At 40.7% G+C, this 22,831-nt stretch overlaps 1 protein-coding gene across 1 annotated transcript in view; it reads left to right on the top strand.

The window, feature by feature from the left end:
• The window catches only part of Ppm1e (protein phosphatase, Mg2+/Mn2+ dependent 1E), a 132,457-nt gene that overhangs the window by 2,603 nt on the left and 107,023 nt on the right, over window positions 1–22,831 (top strand). The window lies entirely within an intron of this gene.

The raw sequence follows: 22,831 nt of genomic DNA, 5'->3' as shown, positions 1-22,831 counted from the left end.
AAAAAAAAAAAAAAAAAAAGAAGAAGAAGACTTAGTCACAAGAATGAGGACCAGCCGACTATAGCGTTAGGCCATTTTTCTGTCTGAGCACTTCATTTTACAGGTGTGGCTACTAAGCCTCTGTCCGGATTTGAAAAGACAAAAAACAAAAACCGAGTCACGTAGAAAGGACTCCAACATTTCCTAGCATAATCTCCTGACTCTCAAAACACCTGTCACAGTGGGAATGTTGACCTCAAATATCTGAGAAAATTATGTGCCTCTTTGTAGGTGTGTGTATGTGAGGTGCAGGTACCTGCGGAAGCCAGGAGTGTAGAATCCTCTGGAGCTGCAGTGACAGGCTGATGTTAATTGCTGACATGTGGGTCCTGGGAACCCCACTCTAGTCCTCTGTAAGAGCAGTAAGTACTCTTAGCCACCAAGTCTTCTCTCCCTAGAAATAATGCTGACTACAAATAAGCAATGAAGACTTAAAAAGATACATTATCTCAACTTCTCTCAGTTCTTTCTCTTCTCCTGCTTTTGGGAATTGAACCTAGGGCCTTATGCATGTTCACCAAATGCTCTACCACTGGGCTATATTCCCAGTCCTTTGCCACCATTCCCTTTTGAAATTTTGCTTAGGAGTATAGTATAGTAACACATTTTCATCTATAATTTAGTTCTCTCAAATTTTAGAATAAGAATGGCCGACATCTATTATTCTTAATCTTGGTAAACTCAGATGTGACTTAAAACAGTTACCTAGATTGCCGGCACTGGTGGCTCACGCCTTTAATCCCAGCACTTGGGAGGCTGGAGAAGGACGCTTGCTGCTGTTGCATACAGATTGAGGTTTGCTTCCCATGTCCAGTGGCTCACAACTGCCTATAACTCCACTCCAAAGGATCCTGTACCCTTTCCTACCCTCAGTGGGCCCAAGCACCGATGTGGGGTACCTATGGCTCACACACAAAAAATAGAAGTAAAGAGATCTTTTTGAGAGGATGTTTGGTTTTGTTGTTTATTTGGAATTTTTTGTTTTGTTTGTTTTGTTTTGTCTCAACAAGGTTTCTCTGTGTAGCCCTAGCTGTCCTCGAACTCACTCTGTAGACCAGGCTGGCCTCAAACTCACAGAGATCCACTCGCCTCTGCCTCCTAAGTGCCAGGATTAAAGGCATGAGCCACCACCACCAGGCTGAGATTTGGGTATTTATGACAAGGTTGCAGTATAGCCTTGGCTGCCCTGTAGCTCACTATGCAGACCAGGCTAGCTTGGAACCTACAGAGAATCTCCTGCCTCTGTCTCCTAAGTGCTGGGCTTAATGGGGTGATCTTACCATCCCTGGCTAAAAGTATTTTAGAGTAACATTTAGGATAAAATTTTTACCTTACTGCTTCAAAATATAAAACCTGTATGTTAGTATACCGCTCCTATGCAAAAGCAACATGTAATTTTGAAAAAGCAATAATTTTAAAATGTCAACAACTCCCACCCTACCTATGAAAAAGTTCTCCTGCCTCCATTCCCCAAGTTCTAGGATTCCATGCCTGGCTCCTTTTTTTCCTGGTAGGTATCCATTCTACCATTAAGCCACATCTCTTGACTCTCTAATTCTCACATAAAACATTATAACTGATGTTATATTCAATTTGAATGTGAGGGTATAAGCACCTTGCATAGGTTAATAAGTTAGTCGGTACTGTGCGTCCCTCAGCCCCATGCAACACTAAAGATCAATTTGTTTGTTTTTTGTTTGTTTGGTTGGTTGGTTGGTTTTTGGTTTTTCCAAGACAGGGTTTCTCTGTGTAGCCCTGGATGTCCTGGAACACAGTCTGTAGACCAGGCTGGCCTCAAACTCAGAAATCCGCCTGCCTCTGCCTCCCAAGTGTTGGGATTAAAACCGTGCTTCCACCACTGCCTGGCGAATCAATTTGTTTTAATCTGTGAGGAACAAATACACTGAAGTCTTGCTTTAAAGCTGTGTTGTCACATTTCAAAGCAGTTGTTTTCTTGGTTATTCATTTTGGCTGGGACGGGCTTCCCAAGGCGGAGGGAGCTATCGCAGCAGGCTGGCGAAGTTAAGTAGTTACAGATGGCTCGCTGTAGCATTGAAGATGGCACTTTTAGAATGGTTTGGAAAACAAAATCACTGGTTATAGACACTAATAATTCAGTTCTGTTGAATCATGAATGGCTTTGGGAAAGGTTAGAAAATCGTTCAGCTTTGTTTCATTTTTACGTATATACATGTATCTACACATGAAAATTATATCACTCATCTCAAAAATGAAACACTTTCTTATAAAGAGTAATAAAGGTTCACTAAAAAAGTGGAGAAAATTTACATAAACAAAAAGGGTGCTATAAATACAGCTTAGTGTTAATCACCGTTCCCAAGTTCTCTTCTCTTAGCCTTTGAGGCTGGCACTTTGCTGTGAGTTTTCAAATAGCCTTCCCGGTAAAGCTCCGTCCTTGAAGACTGCCTGTCTCTCCTCAATACCATTCACTCACATGACTGGCTGTTGTGGTTGTGCTAATGGCTCCCAGCTCTGTTCCCATCCTTGCTCTGCAAATGGAGCAGCTTCCACCTGGTGTCTAAAGGCTCCTCAGCTTTAACTGTCCAACATCCTCTTCCATTCCTAAAACAAAAACAAACCCTGGTACGCAGGGAAGAGCTTGTTTGCTGTGTTGTGGGGGTTTGCCTGCTGGGTTAGCTCTCCACCCCTCAGCTCCAGCTCCATCCAGCCTGACACCTGATACTCTTGGTAGTGAATCCATCCCAGACATCTTTTCTGACCCCTCACATTTGATTCGTTTATTTAACCTTGTAAATATTTCATTTACATGATTCCTTCTTGTCCATTTTATTTACCTTTTTTTTTGTGGCCAGAGTTACTACTATAGGACTAGGTTATATAGATTTTTTTCTTTCTTTTTAAGTTTTATTTATTCTATGTATATGTGTGTTTAGCTGACATATATGTCGGTGTCAGTGCACCACATGCATAGTTAACAGATGATTGTAAGCCATCATGTGGGTGCTGGGAACCAAACCTGAGTCCTCTGGAAGAGCAATCAGTGCTCTTAACTACCAAGCCATCTCTCCAGATTATATAGATTTTCTAAGTGCTATACTAAAACATTAAAATTTTTTGCATATATATATGTGTATATATATATATACACACACACACACATATATATATATATACATATATATATATATGTATATATATATATATATGTAGTGTGTTTGTGTGCATGTATTTATGTGCTTCTGGGAGTCAGTTCTCCTCTTTTACTCTGTGGGTAATACAAGACTTCTGATCCCAACTGTAAAGACAGAATTCTAACAAAGTTTAGAAGAAAGAGATCATATTAGACCACCTTCATTTCTAAGACCAACACTGAACGTTTAGGGTTTCTCAAAACTACCCTCAAATCTAGTAATTCTCTAGAAAGACAGATAGAACTCATTGACCACTATGAATATAGTTTATTGCAAGGACAAGCTATAGATTAAAACCAAACCAATAGGCCATGCAGTGATGGATCATGTCTTTAATCTCAGCCCTTGGGAGGCAGAGGCAGGTGGATTTCTGAGTTTGAGGCCAGCCTGGTCTACAGAATGAGTTCCAGGATAGCCAGGGCTATAGAGAAACCCTGTCTTGATAAACCAGAAAAAAAACAAAACAAAAACCAGAAAACAAAAACCAAAAACTAGCCCAATGAAGAGGTGTACTCTATGAAAGCAGCAGATGTCGAGAGTCTCCTATGCTCAGGGATACATTGTCCTCCCATAACAAATATGAGGTGCTGTGCTCAGAGATTGACAGTCTAAGAGCCCTACCCGAGTCCCAGTTTTCAGAATTCTCACTGGCATCTACACTTAGGAATATCTTTGATGTAATCAGAGATTCTGGAGACTTTCCTCCTTGGACAAAACTGGACCTTTCTTTAGGCAAAACCGTGTTGTAGGTAGTGAGGTTTTGTATCCCTCTCCCCATCCACTTCTAGCAACTACACCAGCTATAGCAGACGACGTCAGTGTGCGTATCTTATTCTCTCTATAATATCTGCACTTTTCCAATCGTATCTTTTTCCCTGCTGAGAATGCTACACACTCCATCCACAGCCCGACCCAGTCTCTTGTGTATTGTCTAGGTTCCTTTAGGAAATCCATCCTCATGATCCCCACATTTATGATGAACTGTGTCCCTTCTAGGTCCCCTTCCAGACTACCCAGTGCATGCTCTGTAAGCTCTCATTTCATTCATATCTATTGCTTATATCTCCACTGTTCAACTGGTGGTCTTTGTAGTAAGGTGTAACTAAATTCACAAGAGGAAAGGAAAAAATGGTAAAAATCTATTATATACAAAATATGGAATTAAGCCAGACATGGTGGTGCATAACTGTAATTCCCAGCATTCTGAAGCTAGAGGCTGGAGGATGGCCCATTTGAGGCCAGCCTGTGCTAAACAAGTTTAAGGACATATGGCATGCACTTCTAAAAGGCAAGCGCTGAAGATGAGGATGTAGCTGAGTGATAAATCACGTGCTTAGCATAGGGAAGACCTCAGAGTCAATCCCCAGTAGTGCCAAGAAAACAAGTGCTATTAATATTTGCTGTAATTATGGAAATTGGTAATTTGCTCTGAATGCTGCTGATTTCACAGTAAACCTGTGAGCTAAGAGATCAGTAGTGGTGTGCCTTGTCTAACTTTTAGGGCATTGTAAACTGTGCAGTTTGCCTGCGCCTGATGAAATAGAATTAGGATTATATTTCCTGGTTTAAATTTTTTTTTAGTTCTCATGAAATGGACAAATAACAATTTTTTTTCTGCAATAACTGGGGGCTAGAGAGATGACTCAGAGATTGAGGGCTTGCTATGGCAAGCATGAGGACCATAGTTCTAGTCCTAGCACTCCATAACAAGACAAGTGTAATGTGACATTCCCGCTGTGAGGGATCCAGTTCCTTCTTCTGCTTCTGTGTGCATACTGCCCACCACATCCCCCGAGCCCAACACACACACACACACACACACTCATGCCCATACACACCCATAAATAAGTTTTAAAAAAAGTTTTAGATTGAACTTTATAACAGAAGCACAAGTTTTGGTTGTTGTTGTTTAAAATGTAGCCTTGGCTGTCCTGGAACTCTGTAGACCAGGTTGGCCTCAAACTCAGAGATCTACCTGCCTCTGCCTCCCTAGTGCTGGGATTAAAGGTGTGCACCACCACTGCCTGGTGCACAAAATTTTTTTTGTGCCCTACTTAGTTAAATACAATTTTTCGAAAAAAGATAATATGTTTCAGAAATGAGTAAAATGCAAGCAAAAACACTGTGTGTATAAGAAACATAGGTATGTAAGAAATGTCTGCTGGGAGGTGGTGGCACACACCTTTAATCTCAGCATTTGGTAGGCAGAGGTAGGTGGATCTCTGAGTTTGAGGCCAGCCTGGTCTACAGAGTGAGTTCCAGTGCATTCAGGGCTACATAAAGAAACCATGTCTCCTGTCTCAAAAAACAAACAAACAGGGCTGGAGAGATGGCTCAGTGGTTAAGAGTTGACTTCTCTTCCAGAGGTCCTGAGTTCAATTCCCAGCAGCCACATGGTGGCTCACAACCATCTGTAATGGGATCCGATGCCCTCTTCTGGTGTGTCTGAAGAGAGTGACATAGTACTCACATTCATAAAATAAATAAATAGATCTTTAAAAACCAACCAAACAAACAAAAGTCTGGTCTGGGCATGGTGGCACAGGCCTTTCATATTCACACTTGGAAGGCAGATGCAGGTGGATTTCTGAGTTTGAGGCCAGCCTGGGCTACCTAGTCAAACCATGTTTTAAAGTGGAGAATTAAAAAAAGAGAGAGAGGTTAGTGTAGTGGGGTAGGGATGTGGCTCAGTGGCAGAAAACTTGTGTAGCATAGGCAAGACCAGCAGTTTGATCCCAGCACTTCAAACAAAACAAAGTGAAGCATGGTGGCACCAGCACTTAAGGGGCTGAGGCAGGAGGATAGTAAGTTTAGCGAACCTGGGCTATAATACCAAGGTCCTGTGCATTGGTTGTTTCTCTCATCACTAACAAAATATCTCACAAAAGCAGTAGAAGGTTAAGGAGGGTTTACTTTGGCTCATAGCTTGAGGATGCAGCCTGTAGCCACAGGGCAGGAGAACACTGGCAGGGAGCAGATGAAAGTGAGTGCCAGCACCTCACTTGCCTTCTTGCATTCAGCCTGGGACTCTGGCCAATGAGATAGTGCCAGCCATAGTGCATCTCCCAATCGCATTTAAACCAGTCTCGCATCTCCCTCATAGACAGACCCTGACAAGTTGATAGATTTTGTATGTGTGCTGTGTGTGTGTGTGTGGGGGGGCTTGTTGCTGAGAAAAAAATATTCAGCAGAAACAACCTAGGGGAAAAGGATATACAAGGAGGCATGGTGGATGGGCTGCCCTCTATGGTGGCAGGAGCTTTAGGTGTGACCTTCTATCTGGACAAATAAGGAAATGGAAATGTTGAGCCAGAACTGGGCTACCTAGAACTGTCTAAGCCCTGCCCCATATGTGTTCTTGTCTACCAGCTAGGCCCCATTCTAAAAGGTTCCAAAACCTTCCTAAATGGCTGGGGATCGAGTGTTCAAATGTATGAGCTTGTGGTGCACATTTTACATTGGACTGAGTATGTTTTGCATTACTAGATAGATGGCCATGAGCCTATGGGAGAAGAGACAGAAAACTATAGCTTGGATACTTACACAATGGAGTACTACTCAGCTATTAAAAACGATGAATTCAAGAAATTCTTAGGGAAATGGATAGAACTAGAAAATATCATCCTGAATAGGTAACCCATTCACAGAAGAACACACATGGTATGCATTCACTGATAAGTGGATGTTAGCCTAAAAGCTCCAAATAACCAGGATATAATTCACAGACCACATGAAGCTCAATAAGAAGGAAGACCAAAGTGTGGGTGCTTCAGTCCTTTTTAGAAGAACAAAATACTCACAGGAGCAAATATGGAGGTAATGTGTAGAGCAGAGACTAAAGGAAAGGCCACCCAGAGACTGTCCCACATGGGGATTCATCCCATATACAGTTAGCAAACCCAGACACTTGAATGCCAAGAAGTGCATGCTTAAAGGGGCCTGATATGGCTGGCTCCTGAGAGGCCCGCCAGAGCCTTACAAATACAAAGGCGGATGTTAGCAGCCAACCATTGGACTGAGGAAGGGGTCCCTAATAGAGGAGTTAGAGAAGGGACTGAAGGAGTTGAAGGTTTGCAACCTCATGGGAAGAACAACAATATCAACCAACCAGACCTCCCAGAACTCCCAGGGACTAAGCCATCAACAAAGGAGTACACATGGCTCCAGCTGCATAAGTAACAGAGGATGACCTTGTCATGCATCAATGGAAGGAGAGGTCCTTGGTCCTATGAAGGCTCAATAGATGCCCCAGTGAAGAGGAATCGAGGGTGGGGAGGTGGGAGTGGGTGGGTAGGTGGAGGAACACCCTCATAGAAGCGGGGGGGAGGGAGGATGCAATAGGGTGTTTCCAGTTAGAGGGAAACTGGGAAAGAGGATAATATTTGAAATGTAAATTAAAAAATCCAATAAAACATTAATTAGTTCACTTTACATCCTGATTTAAAAAAGATGTTTATTTATTTTAAGTTTTTGATACCTAGTTACCTAGCTCTAAAATGAATGTCTTTTAACATGGTTTTACTATTTTACCCTTGTACCAAGTATTATTTTTGTCACATAAGTCATACCAATGTTTGGTACATCAGCTGACTGCACATACAATGTTGGTACCATAAGATTATATTACCTAGTGGCATAGTGTTTTAAAGTAAGTACACTATGTGATGTTCCTACAGAGATGAAACAAACCGTCAATGAATCCATTTCTCAGGATATATCCTTTTTGATCATCTATGTATGACAGTATAAGAAAATGAGTGTTAGTGTTATAACGTAATTTATTGAAAAAAATAACAGAATAATGAGACAAAATGCTAATATATCCATTATTTAGTTTTGACATATTACTACAATTTCAATTATTTTAAGGAAATGAAACAATTCCTATAGAACCAAGCATGGCGGCTCATGCTTATAATCTCAGCACCCAGAGGCTGAGGCAGAAGAATTGCTGCAAGTTCAAAACCAGCCTGTAATACATTTACTGCACATGATTTGGTCAATACATAATGAGGTTTTTTATTTTTATTTTTTTGTTTTTGTTTTTGAAACGAGCTTTTTAAAGACCTTTGAAAAACAGATGTACCCAGTAGATGTAGTTCTTTTATCTTCTCAGTGTTAGCTACCACATGTTCTATTGTTTGCTTGGCCCTGATTATTTATTCTGTCTCGTTTTGTTGGACATGTGGGTCGTCTCCATTTTGGAGATAGTATTCACATATCAGGAAGCTAATACTAGTTGTCCTAATGAAACATCCAGAGACCTCAAAGTTTTAACGCATTAATTTCTTGTCTACTTGGAGTGCGTTCAGTAATAAAGAAGGACCTGTGTCTCAGACCCAGGCTGACAGAAGTTCTGCAGAGCTTTGCAAAGTTGCTCCAGGCATCAACATCCAGTTACTTTCAAGAAACAAGTCCACATTGTGGAAAAATAGCTGGTAACCTCTGCCCTATAAATTCCCTACACTTTGGCTATGTCTCCATATGCATGTGTTCATATCTTTCTAAGCTATGTATTTAGAAGAAGAATAGTCACATTGATATTTTGTATCCATGTTACCAAATTGCTTTGTTCAATAACACTGTGAGAGGTCTGATTTCCTTATATTTTTGTTTTTTAAAAGTTGTTTACCCCTCCGTAATGGTGAAGGACTCTTACCCTTTGAACCATAAGCCCCAAATAAACCTTCCCTTCTATAAATAAATTAAAACGTATATAAATTTATGTGTATGTGTTGCCTGTGACTGTGTATTCTCTATGTGCTTATTTAGCACCTGGGAAGGCTGAAGAGGGCACTGATTGGTGTTAAGTTGTGTGCTGTCCTGTGGGGGCTGGGCTACTGAGCCATCTCTCTATCCCCTCTTACTGCTATTTCATTTGCTACAACACCTTGTTTTTTCACACAGCTATCTATTGATATTTGTAGAAGAGAAAAATACTTTTGGCTGGTTATAATCTTGATTTAGGACATTCTAGAAGAGGAAGGAGTACCTAGAATGCTAGACCAGCTCTATCGAGTAGGCTGCCTGGTTTTGTTGTTTGTTTTATTTTCTTGCAGCTGATGACTGAACCAAGGCTGTGCATTTGCTAGGCAGATGCTTCACTATTCAGCTACCCCCCCAACACCCAATATGAATTTACATGTGTTGTTTTAAATTCTGCATTAACCACACAGCAGAAAGAGAAAAGAGCCAGTGTGGTAGCTGTGATCCCTCAGTGGGCTGAGGCTGAAGGATTGCTGTGAGTTTGAGGCCAGTCTGTTTGTTTGTTTGTTTTTGTTTTTTTTGAGACAGGGTTTCTCTGTGTAGCCCTGGCTGTCCTGGAACTCATTCAGTAATCCAGGCTGGCCTTGAACTCAGAAATCCACCTGCTTTTGCCTCCCAAGTGCTGAGATCAAAGGCATGCGCCACCACGGCCCGGCCTTGAGGCCAGTCTGGATTATACAATGAGTCCAGCCAGGATTTTGTAGGAAAATCCTATCTTTAATAAAAGAGAACAAAATTGAAAAGAAAAAGAGGTTAGTTTAATCTCAATAACTTATTTAGCCAGAATACCCCCAAAATATTTACATTTCAATCTATCTGTAATCTACATAAACATTATATAAAATTCTTATTTCATGTTTTTAAAGTTCTGTGTGTATTTTATAATGACAGTACAGTTCTATCTCTACTTGAACACTTAATAGCCATGGGGTGGTCAGTGGTTGTCCTGGCAAACTGTACTGGTTTAGACTTAGTACCTATTTCTTTAAAGGCTGTAGTTGCAGGCTTCACTCAGCGATAAAAGTTTTATCCTCCATGTGGGGGACCCCTGAGTTCAATCCCCAGCACTGGGAGAGAAACTAGCGCAGTGTAATAAGCATGCGATTATCAAGTGATGTCCCATTCACATTCTTAGGTTTCCTTGTTTAGAGCAGCTCGTCTTTAGGGAGCCATTTCAGGAAGTCTCTATCCCCACATAGAGAAGCAAAATGGAGCATTTTAATTATTTTGTTTAGAAACCTTTTAATTTCATTTCTAAATGAAAACAAAATGTTCCGCCTCCATTCCCACCAGCCTGGCCCAAGCTACAAAGTACCAGACAATTTTCCATATTTCACGGTGTTGCTTTTCTGTCTGCTTAAGCACATCTCAGTCTCTTTAGCTTGTAGCTGGGGCTGCTGTGCTTGATGAGCCTGCAGGGCCCCACCTGAGATTGCTCCTGCTGCCTCACCCAGTCTCACCTCAGCTACCCGGAGTTCCTGGCCGGTAACTCTTCACCAACCATAAAGATCTTGATTGTGTTTGCAGAATTTTGGTGCACTCTCCTCACCTCTGCAAGTTTGTTTCCTCTGCCCAATCAACTTTTTTTTTTTCTACTACTCAACTCAACTACTAGGTTTTATTTTAATATCTCTTTCCCATTGAATTATTTCCTTCTAGTTTAAAAAGATTACATTTATTTGTTTGTTTGTTACATGTGTGGGCATGTGTTTGGAGGTCACATGAAGGTCAGAGGATAATTTGGAGGAGTCAGCTCTCTCTCCCTCCACCATGTATGTTCCTGGCATGGAACTCTGCTCATTAGGCTTGGCGGCAAATACCATTATTGTCTGAGCTATCACCAGTCCTTTTTTAAAGAGTATAATGTACTGGGTGGTTAATCTCAGCACTTGGGAGGCAGAGGCAGGCAGATCTGGTCTACAGAGTGAGTTCCAGGACAGCCAGGGCTACAGAGAAACTGTGTCCTGGAAAAAAAAAAGTATTATATTACAAGTTGGCTTTGAATTTGTTATGTAGCTGAAGATAACACAACTTTTGGTCTTCCTGCCTCTGCCACCTGAGTATTGGGATACAGTCTTGATGCATCACTCCTGGTTTATGTGGAGATTGAACTCAGGACTCTGTCCATGTTTGAAAACACTCTTACCAACTGAACTATAGCCCCACCTAGTCCAGGACCTTTGCTTTTTGTTGTTGTGTTTGGAGACAGCATCTTATGTAGCCCAGGCTGGCCCAGAATTTGATCTGTATTAGGATAATTTTGAGCCTCCAATCCTCTCTCCCCTGCTCCAAGGCTGAGATTACAGTGTGCACCCGCATGCCTGGTTTCAGATAGTAATGGAAATGGAGGCCAGGGCTCTGGATGTGCTGGACAAGTGCTCCACCAACTGAGCCACATTTTGACTTAAAGAGAAAAGAGAAAAAAGACTCAAGCCAGCGCTTTCAGGGCTGTGACAAGGATAGAAGCCTGAGGGCATCATCATCGCTATTGGCAAGACCAAGTCCGGAGGGTGGGTGTGGCATCTGGGGAGTGGGTGGGGAAGCCAGCCTTGCCCAGGGCATTCCCTAATTTAGACTGGTAAATAAAAGCATCTCTGGGCTGAGAGATGGCTCAGAGGTTAAGAGCACTGACTGCCCTTCCAGAGGTCCTGAGTTCAAATCCCAGCGACCATATGGTGGCTCACAACCATCTGTAATGGACTCCAATGCCCTTTTCTGGTGTGTCTGAGGACAGCAAAGGTGTGCTCATATGCATAAAATAAATAAATCTTTAAGTGCTTGTTCCATCCTTTACCCATGGCAGAAAATAGATGTATTTTATTAGTAAATAATTCTGTAGACAAGAAAGCCAAGGCAAATGTAAAAAAGAAAAACTTCCCTATTGGTATGTCAATGTACCGTTTTCTAGAGAGTCGGAGGTAAGGAATGACAGTCAATGGCAACCATTTTATGACTCTTGTGTACATTACAAATCTAATTTCTATCAAGAAAAATCTCAGTGAAGATGCAAATGTAGTAATTCATGGAGTTTTACCACTGCCATTTGCTTAATTCAGATTATTTTTTAAATTCCTTTCTATGTATGTGTGTGTGTGTGTGTGTTATGTGTGTACGCACACACGTGCATGCGTGTGTCCATGTGTTAGTGCAGGCACCTCTGGAGGTCCGAGGACAACCTTAGGTGTCAGTTTTCACTTTCTACCTTGTTTTTCCACTGTGTACCCTAGGCTAGCTGGCCTGTGAGCCTATTGTCTCTCCACCTCTGGCTTTTACGTGGGATTTTAGAGATTTGAACTTGGGCCCTAACACTTGTGTAACAAGCATTTACCCACTGAGCCATCTCCCTAGCTCTAGTTTGGGCTTCTATCAGATCTTGTATTATTATTTTAGTAGCCTCCCAGCTAATTTCCCTGTCATTGGCCTCTCTCCCTTTTTAAGACAGGGTTTCTCTGTGTAGATCAGGCTGTCCTGGAACACAGACAGCCGCCTGCCTCTGCCTCCCTAGTGTCAGGATTAAAAGCTAATTCCCCAGGATGTCTGGCTTAGTCAACACTGTCTCCTGAGGCACTCACAGACACACAGTTCTCTGCCTTTCTGCCATAGGCGGCATCTTCTGGTAACTACAATTAGCATCACTTTCGATGGGGAGGGGAAGCAGACTTTTCATATTGTCTTCATGCAGAGTTAGCCTGTTCAGGGACTACCTATAGATGAAGAGCAGTTTTAAGGATTTTTTTTTTTTAATCAAACACTATTCTAAAGTCTTGCTTTTAATAAAAATGTGGGGCTGGAGAGACAGCTCAACAGTTAAGATCACTGGCTGCTCTTCTAAAGGACTTGGGTTTGAGTCTCAGCATCCACATGCCAGCTCACAACTGTCTGTTGTAATCCAGCTGTAAAGTGATCCAAATCTCCAGTTCCAGGAGCTCTGACGGCCCTACACAGGCAAAACACCAAATGCACACAACATAAAAATAAATAAATCATTTTTAAAAAGCATCCTCATCCGCAGGCACTCTTCACCATCACCCCCTCACTTTATAAAAGAAAAGAAGTGAAAAAGTTCTTAGTGCTGCTATTGCAAACAGAGTTTGAAATCCAGCAATTATTTAAACAATAAATTAAACAAGCACTTTGCATCTTGGTGTGTCGTTGGTGGGAATGGCATTTTTTTTTTTTCCTTTAAAGGTAATTGTTCATTTACCAAGATGCCTGGAGATATTTTTTTTCTATTAAGTAGTTGACTAGTGCTGCAGTCTATTTAAATTTTAAATTTCAATTATATTTGAAGTAGCCAGAGGCATCATTTTTTCTCTATATTTTTAATTCCTAATGTTATAGCCATCTACTCAATGCATGTCTGTTTTGAAAAGCAACCCCTTTTTAATGTGTGCTGTGCACACACACAGAGGTCAGAGATCGATATCACTTTTCGTTAAGCGCTCCCCCACCTTGTTTTTTGAGACAGGGTCTCCCTGAACATGAAGTTCACTGACTGAGCTGGGCTGCTTTGTTGTCAAGAGCTCTAGGGGTCTGCCTTCCTGCCTCTGTCTTCCCAGCACTGGAATTACAGGAATGATGCCATGCCTGTGGGCATTAGTGAGACCCTTTGGTCCTTTGCTTGCACAGCAAACACTTTGCCAGCTGTCATTTCTCAGTTCATATTTATTTCCTTTGATGCTGATGTATGGTCCTTGAACCAAGACTTTCATGAATGCCAACCATGTTTTCTACCATTGGGGTACAACTTTTAATTTTTTTTTTTTTAATATTTCGAGACAGTCTCACTATGTAGCCTTAGTTGGCCTAGAGCTTACTCTATAGACCAGGCTGTCCTAGAACTTGTAGAAATCTATCTGCCTCTACCTCCCTAGTGCTTGGATTAAAGGCATGTACCACCACACCTAGATACTTTTTAAAATTTTTTTTATTTTATTTAAAATATATGAGTGTTTTGCCTGCATGTATATATGTGTACCATGTGTCTGTCTGGTGCCTGTGGAGGCCAGAAGAGGATGTCAGAGCCCCTGTTGGTTCCCCTGGCACTGGAGTTAGGAGTAACTACCATGTGGGTGATCCACCATGTGGGTGCTGGGACTTGAACTCGGGTCCTTTGCAAGAGCAAGGAGTGTTCTAAATTGTTAAACCATTTTTCTAGCTCCTATTTTTAAAAATTATTTTAAGAAAGAGAAAGAATTTTGAGTTTTCAAACTATATCGATATCATAAATGTACCATATGGTATTTTAGAACTCCATAAAACATATACTGGTCATAAATAAGCAGTAGATTCTAAATTAACCTGAGGAATTGATAATATGTATTTTAAAAGTGTCCCCATTGTACCCATCTGCTGTAAAGGTTCAGAATCATCACTGCAAAGTCACTACTCTTTTGAATAGTACATTAAAAATGACTCTAAGTAAATCTTGTCATTAAAGGCCAGAATTTCATTGACTATAAGAGAAAAGAAGAGAAAATATAGGACAAGTGACATTAGCATATTCTGAGGACCTGGGTTCAAGTCCCAGCACTTATCAAAAACTGAGCAAAAAGATGGTAATTTAGGTCTATTAAAATATATTGATGATCAGTGAGCTAGGGTGTTTTTAAGTGGCAATGTAATTCAGCAGTGTTCATGAAGTCCTAAGTTTGACCCCAGTAAGAGAGGAGAAAGAGGAGGAAGAGCAGGAGGGTAAAAGATTGAAAATCAAATGTAAAATAAAGGCATTCTCTTAAAACAAAGTCTAATACTTGTAAAAAGCACCTTAAAGTCATACTCTTAGTCAAATGAGCTAATTAAACGCCACAGTGGAAAAGTCCATTAAATACGACATTAAGTAATTAGTACATTTTATATTCCTACATAGGTCAGAATCATCAAACCATGAAACTGAATTTCTTCTCATTTCCCTGAAGACTATAAAAGATTTTAATTAATTGAGCTTTCCATTTTGAGAATTTCCTTGGTTTAAAAAGCTTTTTATTTTATTATAACTTTTTAAAAGTGGTTGTCAAATAAATACAGCTTTTTTGGTTGCCTGGTAGCTTTTGTGGTTGATACAGACCATGGGAAATTATTATATAATATTATTCAGTTCCTTCAGCACAGATGACCAGCTATGTTCAAACAAAGTACCAAATCACTTGACATTTTATGACATGCATAATTAACAGTAAATTCTAAGAAAATATGATTTAAAACTTTTTAAAACAGTTAACATGAAGTTTATTGTTTCCTTACTACAGAAAGGATTTCAAATGATAAAATAATTTTGCTATAATGAGAATATTTATTCATAGCAGTATTTATCATATGCCAAACACTGTGCTAAATGCTGCTTTGTAGAAATAAATAAGCATATTCCTTTTCTCACATAAGCATTTTAAAGTCAGACTAGGGGCTGGAGAGATGGCTCAGTGGTTAAGAGCACTGACTGCTCTACCAAAGGTCCTGCATTCGAATCCCAGCAACCACATGGTGGTTCACAACCATCCGTAATGAGGTCTGAAGACAGCTACAGTGTACTTACATATAATAATAAATAAATCTTTAAAAATAAATAAAGTTAGACCAGTGAGCCAGAGATATACTGAAGCATGCGTGTAGTCAGTCAGCAGCGGTCCGTGTGCGACTGTGTGCTAAGCGCCGCCGCAGTGCTATCGGTCTGCTTTACTAATAAAAGTAATTCCTAGACACTAGGTGACCTCTCCAAGGTCATACAAGATAAGTAAGAGAATCAAATCTGGATGTCTCTTGTGCCTGACTCTGCAGCTCGCTATCTTGTTGCTGGAGACACTGAGTGGACTTTGCCGCCTCTGGAACTGACTCTTACTTCTGCCTTCCAATTTGTTTTCTTTGGCTTTTAGAACAATGACTTGTAAATTTATGCACTTGTGTGCTCTCTCATTTGCACTCCCTCCCTCGCTCTCTTCCTCTCTCCTTCCCTCCCCCTCCAGCCCACTTCTTCATCCTATCTGATACCAATATGTAAAGGTTTTAGAACCAAAGAGTCCCTTAAAGGGTACGCATTTTAACTATGCTTAAATCGTATTTGCTTCCCAAAGATGTAAAGGGATAAGTGGTTTTTTTGTATCCATTCCACTGTGTAATCATATCTTGCACATGATGAATGTCCAAGAATACTAAAATCCTCAGACATGTATGGAGAAATGGAAGCACAGTAAGGTGCTGGTTGGATATAAAAGATGGCACAAGATTGTGACTCAGGTTATAAATCAGCATATTTATCAGTTTACTTTCTTCTTTACAGTCCAAGGTCTCTCCTACTAGACACATGCCCCAGAGGTGAGCCAGAAGTACCATGCCCTCCCATGACCCACACCAGTCTTTTCTGTTTTCCAAGTTAGGAATTGAACTCAGGATCTCATGCATGCCAGACAGACACTCTACCTCTAAGCTATAGCCCTAGTCCCTGTTTAGGCAAGCACTCTACCACACAGCTAAAGCCTCAGTCACAAGACCTCATCTCTTAAAAATACACTGGGGCTGGGGGTGGGGAGTGCTGGAGAGATGGCTGAGGGTTTAGAGCACTGGCTGCTCTTCCAGAGGACACGGATGGGTGTGGTCCCCAGGATCTACATAGTTCACCATCATCCTTAACTCCAGTTCCAGGAGATCTGATTCCCTCTTTTGGGTCTGTGTGCACCAGGCATGCATGCATGCAGTACAAGCAAAGCAGTATTTCTCTGTGGTTTCTGCTTCAGTTCATGCCTCCAGGTTTCTTTGTGAGCCCCTACACTGACTTCCCTCGATGGTGGCTTCTAACCTGTAAGATAAAATAAGCCCTTTCCTCCCCAAGTTGTATTTGGTCATAGTTTATCATAGTAACAGAGAAGCAAAACTATTACAGCCATATAGGCAGTCAGAATAGGTATGCAAATTAAACATTAATTGCTAATAAATCACAAATTTATTTTAACATAATTCTTTGATATTCATATAATTTTACCATTTACTAAAGATGAATGCGAATGAGCATACTAATGAGATGGATTGCTTATTTATTTTTCATGAATAATTAAGTCCTGGCTGAATATCTGATACTGCAGGACATAGAGCATCTTCAGCATTTTTCACAGTCAACTGATAATTTGATTTTACAGTCATCCATGTTGAGGAGGCCACTTTGCATTCATATACAGCACAAAATGGCAGAGGTGTATTTAGGGCTGTTTCCAAAATGGTTGACAATTCTCTCCTGATTACAAGCCAAAATTCATTTAGCGATTTTTATTAAACTCAAGTGAGCAATGCAAACAGCTGTTTTAAAATCAAACATCCTTAGACAATCCAATCCAAAAATATTTGATACATTTGAGGAATGACTGCAGGAAAATATAAAATGTCTTTGTTCTCTACAATTAAACTGGTTTTAAAATCAGATGTATTCATTTTTAAAGCATTTATATGTAAGTGTTTTATGTATGCATGTATGTATATATTTACATCACGTTCATGCCTGGTGCCTGTGGAGGCCAGAAGAGGTCATCAGCTCCCTTGAAACTCGAGCTATGGCTGGTTGGCCTGGGTCCTCTATAATAGCAACAAGTGCTTTTAACCACTAAGTTGAGCCACCTCTCCAGCCCCCATATGTTCTTATAGGAGCAGAAAATGTTACATGTATAGTAAAAACACTGCAGTTTATAACTTACAGTAATCTTGACTCTAAGCTGGTGTTTCACAGTGTCATTGGTGCTGTGTGGCTGAGGCATGCACAGTTTGTGCAAAGTATGCATGTTTATGTGTTTAGAGCCAAGGCTGAGGTGAAACTGCATGATGCAGTACCCACAAATGCTTTCAGAAAACCTCAGATCCATCATGCATTGCATTTTGATTCTTGGTCATTGTGTACTCAGAACCCTTTTGTTATTGCCATTTCTTTTTTGTGATCCCCACGTTTAGTTAGGCAACCCCATTAGGAGTTACATCCCATAGTTTAAGAAGCTTTTCTGTAATCATGGTGAACAGAAAAGTCCAAGAACTACTGCTTCAAGGAGAACATAAGGATTCAATTAAATGTCTCATTTACATGATTGTATGGCTATGCAACAATGTTATAGCTGTGCAACAATGTCATAATTATGCAGCAATGTTATTAGCAAACTAACATTTAATATCTGTATAGTAGAAAATACAGGAAAATAAAAAAGAAGATATTTGCTCCTCCTGACAGAGATTTGCTATATAATTCTAGCTGGCCTAGAATTCTAGCTGGCTTTGTATCCCAGACTGGCCTCAAACTCAGACTCAAAACAGTCTCCCTGCCTCTGTCTCCCAAGTACTGAGATACAAGTGTGCATCACTATGTCTAGCTCACAAGGAATTCTATCTTTCTCCTTTTTCATGTGTGGGTATGCATGTAAGTACATGTGGGTGGATGTGGATGCATGACAAGGAGATGTTTCAATGTTTCTAAATGTAACTAGAGATCTGTGCTTAATATTTTGAATCTGTCTTTGAAACCATAATTAGTGGTAAGTAATCTTGAATACTGATGACGGATTTCTACGTAAAATGGATTTAGTGTAAAACACATTGGTTTTATAATTAAAGATTTTAAAATAACTCACTGCACATGGCACCTGTACATTCTAATATTGTTGTCTGTCTGTCTGTCTAGACTTTAGGCATAACCCCTATAGTAACATCTGTGGATAATATTATTAGTAACATCTGTGGATAATATTATGTACTTTAAGTCATGTACTTATTTTTTTTCAATTTTATCTACATATGTGTTTATGTCAGTGTGCATGCACTTTGTATGCATGTGTGTGCATGTTGTGGTGTGCCTGTGAAGGTATGAAAAGAACATGTGTGTGTCTTCTATCATATGATCTATTCATATCATATTTATTCATTCTATCATATGAATTTCAGGGATTGAACTCAGTCATTATTAGTCTTGGTGGCTTGTGCCTTACTCACGAGGCCATCTTGCTATCCCTGGAATGGTTTAATTGGATACTGCAAGTCTCTGTTTCAGGCAGCTCAGAAGAGCACTGAATTCCAGAGGAATGCAGAGTGGGAAAAGTTGGGAATTGAACGAGTGACAGAAAAGGAGTGGGTTCAGTGAATCTCGAAAAGGTTACCACTCTGCTTGAATGGCACGGGAGAGATGGCTCAGCGCTGGCTGCTCTTCTAGAAGACATGGGTTTGGTTCCCAGCACCTGCACAACAGCTAACAACTGTATGTAACTCCAGTTCCAGGGATCAGATGCCCTCCCTCTTCTAAGCTCTGTTGCACAGACATGACACACAGATGCGCATACACATAAAATTAAAAAAAAAATGAAACCATGTGCCTCTTAATAGCATGGTTTTAATGGCTTCAATGGATGTTTACTTATTGTTTATTTGAGACAAGGTCTCTCTATCTCTGGTTAGCTTAGAACTCACTATGTAGCCCAGGCTGGCCTCAAACATTCCTTCCTCAGCCTTAATTGCTGGCATATATCTCCCTATCAAAGAAAATATATGATCTAGTAAATTTAAATGAATATGGCAGAATTAATAAGTTATCTATTGAGCTATATTTTGGCAGGAAAGACGAGGAGAAGAGAGGATTTGCTTGTTTGTTTACAGTTCCAGAAGGCTCGAGCCCTTATGGCAGGGAAGACATGACATCAGGCAAGAGAGGCAGGGTGGCGGGAACAGGAAGCTGCTGATCATATCTTCACCTGTACACAGGAAGCAGAGGGCTCTCTGTTGAATTCTTAAAGAAATAATCACTGCGATTTTTACACGACAAGTTTTTGTTGTTGTTTGGCTTGGTTTTTCCATTGATTATTTATTCACTTTACATCCCAATCACAGGCCCCCATCCCCTCTAGTCCCCCTCACATGACCCCTTCCCCATCTCTCCCTCTTCCAAGGTCTGGAGCATGCTAGCTAGCATTGAGCTTCATTTTTACCCAAGAGAGGGTATTTCCTGTGGGCCTGGTTGCTCACGCTTGTAATCTCAGCACTTGGGAGTGGAGGTAGGAAGTTCATCCTTGGTTAACATATATACTCAGAGGCCCACTAGCTGCAGGAAAATTTATCAAAAACAAACAAACAAAATTGTCTGAGTGTGTGGTACATACCTTTAAGCCCAGCGTGCTGGAGGCAGAGGCAAGCAGATTTCTGTGAGTTTGAGACCAGCCTGGTCTACATAGTGAGTTCTAGGCTGGCCAGGGCTACATAGTGAGATCCTGTCTCAAACAAAATGATACTACTTGGACATGAAATTTTGGTCTCAATTTTGTCATTTTATACAAAAGTGGGGAAAGAATGAAATTTTTGACATAAGTATGAAAAGTACCCTGAATATTTAAATATAAAATCCATGAAAATAAAGGATTTGACTCTTACTGAAGCAGTATTTGCCTGTTAGGTAGGGAAAGTCAGTTATGGTGGGTGGAGGTCAGGTCAGACGTCGTTGGAACAGAACACAAAGTGCTTAGTCACTAAAAGAATGTTCTAGATCCCAATAGAATTCCAAGTGTTACAATGGGACATGAGCCCAGTAAAGGCAGGAAACGTGTTTTGCTCACTATCTGATCAGCGCCTAGGACCCAAAAGATTCATGGTAAGTACCTGATAACATTTTTTATTGTTATAAAATCTACATAACAATCCAATATGTGTTTTAAATAATGTTTTCCTCACCTAGGTAAGACTTGTACACATTTCAGGGTATTTTTTGAAAGTACAACTAAAAAGAACAGAAAACTCCCCCATCCCTAATCTCCAAAGGAGCCAAACTGAGTGGTACATACCCGCAATCCCAGCGTTCAGGCAGCTGAGGCAGTGGGATTGCCACAGAATAGAGGCCAGCCTGGGCTACAGAATGAGTGTTTAATAAGAAAGAAAGAAAAAAAATGGGGAAACAAAAATGTGTGTTGGAGGGATCTGGGGAGATGGCTCAGTGGTTAAGAGCACTGGCTCTTTCTGAGGTTCTGAGTTCAATTCCCAGCCACCACATGGTGGCTCACAACCATCTGTAATAAGATCTGATGCCCTCTTCTGGTGTGTCTGAAGACGGCTACAGTGTACTCATAGACATAAAATAAATAAATAAATCTTTTAAAAAAATGTGGGAGGGGGCTGGAAATATGGCTCAGCGGCTAGGTTAAGAGCAATTGCTGCTCTTCCAGAGGACCTGAGTATGTTCCCAGCATTACGACAGGAGGCTCACAAGTCTCTACACCTCCAGCTCCAGGGAACCCAACACTTGCCTTACTGCCTGCTTCTCTCCCTGTTTTGTGATGCTGGAAATCAAACCCACAGTTAAGGGCTTTTCCCAGCTACATCCTTCGCCTCACCCTGAATTCATTTATTTAATTTGTGGTGGAGGTGTGAATGCTACCGGACACCTATGGAGATCAGAGAATAACTGTGGGAATCCTCTCTCAGTGTGATGTTTCCAGTTTAGAACTCAGACCCTCAGGCTTGGCAGCAAGCCCCCTTACTGCCTGAGTCAACTCGCCTTCCCTACCTTCACTTTCCTGGTGGTATATTTACAACACACACGTTTTATTTTGTTGGGTGGGGTGGAGGTCCATTTCCTGAGAATAGGCCTCATGTGTGTTGCTCCCCCAGCCGTTCTGAGTCCTGGAACTCCAGCTTCCAGTCTCCACCTCACATGACTGCCAGGCCCCAGGGCTGTCTCCTCATGCCTGGCATTGGGTTTGATTTAATCCATGTATATAGCTTTACTCCTGCCACTTGTGCCTTTGATGCTGCTTGAGCTCAAATCCACAGACTTCTCTGTTTCCTGAGAGTCTTGTAGCTTTCGTGTTTGAGTCTAGATCTGTGACACGTTTGCGATCGTTTGAGTGTACGCTGGGAGTGGGGACCCACACTTTGCATGTGGATATCCAGTTGTCATAGCAAGAGATATTGAAATCACTGTTCTTTCTCTTGTCCAATTGCCCTGACACATTTTTAAAGAAATAGTATAACTTTTTAATTCTTAATAAAAATTATATTTTATTATAAAACTAGGGACAAAGCAGGGACAGGTTGCATAATTCTGTAACTCTGGACAACTTCATTTTGTCATCCCCTTTCAGTAATTTTTCCATAGACTATTACAGAATTTAACAGAATTGTAATTATACTGTATTATCCTTTTTGTTTGAATAATATGTTGTTGTGTAATGCTCCATTTGTAGATTTTACAGAATTTGATAAATCAGTCCCATATTTTGAAAACTGGAGCCAGGCAGTGGTGGCGCGTGTCTTTAATCCCAGCACGTGGGAGGCAGAGGCAGGTAGATCTCGAGTTTGAGGCCAGCCTGGTCTACAGAGTGAGTTCCAGGACAGCCAGGGCTACACAGAGAAACCCTGTCTTGAAAAACCAAAAAAAAAAAAAAAAAAAAAAAAAAAAAAAAAAAATGAGTTTACTCTATTTTTTGAATCTAAAAGCTTGGCAAGTTTCATCTTTTTTACCTAAGCTAATCATCTTTTATTGGATAATTTCCTTAGATAAATATCTAGGAACATTTTTGAAAACATTGAAAGTAATTAGAGACTAGGTATATAATTTTGATTTTGAGAATTCTGGGAGAGAGAAGGTTCGTACCATTTAATATATAACTAGCAACTGATACTGTCCTTTGACTATAGCCCAGACAGCATTCAGTATTGTGTGTGTGTGTGTGTGTGTGTGTGTGTGTGTGCGCGCGCGCACCTGCGTGCATACTTAATTCTCACATAAATTCAATTAGATAAGAAATCTCAGGCTCAGAAAAGTTTCAAGCTTTGCTCAAAGTCACTAGTAAATGACAAGATGGCAGGGGTTCTCTGTGTAGCCCTGGCTGTCCTGGAGCTTGCTCTGTAGACCA

This window comes from Mastomys coucha, unplaced genomic scaffold, assembly GCF_008632895.1.
Source record: "Mastomys coucha isolate ucsf_1 unplaced genomic scaffold, UCSF_Mcou_1 pScaffold5, whole genome shotgun sequence".
Taxonomy (NCBI): Eukaryota; Metazoa; Chordata; class Mammalia; order Rodentia; family Muridae; genus Mastomys; species Mastomys coucha.
The sequence above is the reverse complement of the archived record's forward strand: the minus strand, read 5'-3'. Positions and strand labels throughout refer to the sequence as shown.